Source organism: Aplysia californica, unplaced genomic scaffold (assembly GCF_000002075.1).
Source record: "Aplysia californica isolate F4 #8 unplaced genomic scaffold, AplCal3.0 scaffold00415, whole genome shotgun sequence".
NCBI classification, from domain to species: Eukaryota; Metazoa; Mollusca; class Gastropoda; order Aplysiida; family Aplysiidae; genus Aplysia; species Aplysia californica.
In genome coordinates, this window is record NW_004797685.1 from 284,381 (window position 1) to 286,083 (window position 1,703).

At 34.0% G+C, this 1,703-nt stretch overlaps 1 protein-coding gene across 1 annotated transcript in view; it reads left to right on the top strand.

The window, feature by feature from the left end:
- Nucleotides 1-103: 103 nt before the first annotated feature.
- Nucleotides 104-1,703, top strand: part of LOC101860674 — a gene marked incomplete in the record, with an annotated part of 17,477 nt that continues 15,877 nt past the window's right edge. Inside the window, 1 exon segment of the mRNA XM_005104339.3 lies at nt 104-235.

The following is a 1,703-nucleotide window of genomic DNA, read 5'->3' on the forward strand; positions in this document are numbered from 1 at the left end:
TGACACACACACACACACACACACACACACACATAACAAATCGTCACCCGCGGGGGCACACACACACGGTTATTTCTGCTCGCGTCAAGCAAGAGACGCGTGGCGTGGCGTGACAATCTTAGACAGACATAGCGGACTTGGAATACTTGGGAAAAATAACGCCAATAGCTCAGTACCGCTTCATACATATGAACAAAAGTGATCTTTGGTGGACATATTGCGCGGTGGAACCTTGGTAAATATATTACATACATTGTAGATAACTGTATTTAGTTCAAAACAGTCAAATGTACATATGTGACAGAAAATAAGCCAATAACTCAATACCGGTCCATGTATGAACAACACTCTTCTTTGCGGGACATATTAGATGGTGAAACCTTATTGTAAATATGTTACATATAATGTTGTACTGTATATCATGTAAAACGGTTAAGCCTACATTTATCTGGGACGAAAAAAATAAAGCCAGTAACTCAATACCGGTACATGAATTAACAACCGTGACAAATTGGACGATGGAACCTTGGCAAATATATTATTTTATATTTTTATGTAATGTAATCGCATGCGATATAATAGATAACTCTATCTAAAACAGTTATCTGTGACAATTGAAATTATAGTGGACGTCGAAAACTTGGAAAAATAACGCCGATAGTTCAATACCGCCACATGTATGACCAACTCTGATTTTGATGAACATGTTAGACGGTGGAACCTTGGTAAATATTATATTGCGTATATTGTAGATTATTCCATCTCTATGTAAAACCGTTAAACGTGACGGAAAATACGTCAATAGCTCAACACCGGTACGTCTATAGATCTATGTGAACAACAGTTACTTTTGACGTACAAAATATTAGACGACAGAACCTTGATAAATATATTACATATGCATCATTATGACACAGATAGCCCTGTAATATTATGTTACTCGTGTTATCTGTGAAAAACATAGCGGACAACGAATACTTGGAAAATCGGTCAATAACTCAATACCAGTACTTCTATTAATAATAATATATGAACAACCGTCATTTAAAACGGACAGATTCGACGATCTAAACTTGGTAAATATAATATTAATTATGTATAAAATGTAATCGTATGATATAATATGATATTGTCAATAACTCTGAATGTAAAACAGTGTTATCGGTGATATATATTGCGGGCAAGGAAAACTGGGAAAATACATAAATTGCTCAATAACACCGATACATGTACGAACAACACTGATCTTTCATTGACATATTAGACAGTGGAACCTTGGTAAACATATATATTACTTATATTGTAAAGAACTCTGTATTTCGCTACTTTAGATTTACAAAGATCTAACTGCTCAGTACCTGGTTTTAAGATATTTGAGGTCAGAAAAAAAATCTGGGTTTCACATCTCATGCTTTTTCGAGTGGCAATTCTTTTAATCTTAATACCTTGATAATAACCCCAAATAAGTTTACGATCTTGATAGAGCAGATAGAACATTTGATGTCTGACCTTATGGTCTTAATAACTCAAAACGGCTAAAATACCTAATAGAACTTGAAATTCTAAGGTAGCGATTTGTGTAAAACAGTTACATATTATTATGTATCTTATGACGGAAAAAACGTCAATAGCTCAATACTGGAACATGTAGGTCTACGAACAACAGCAATCTTTGATATATATACATATATGTATATATATAA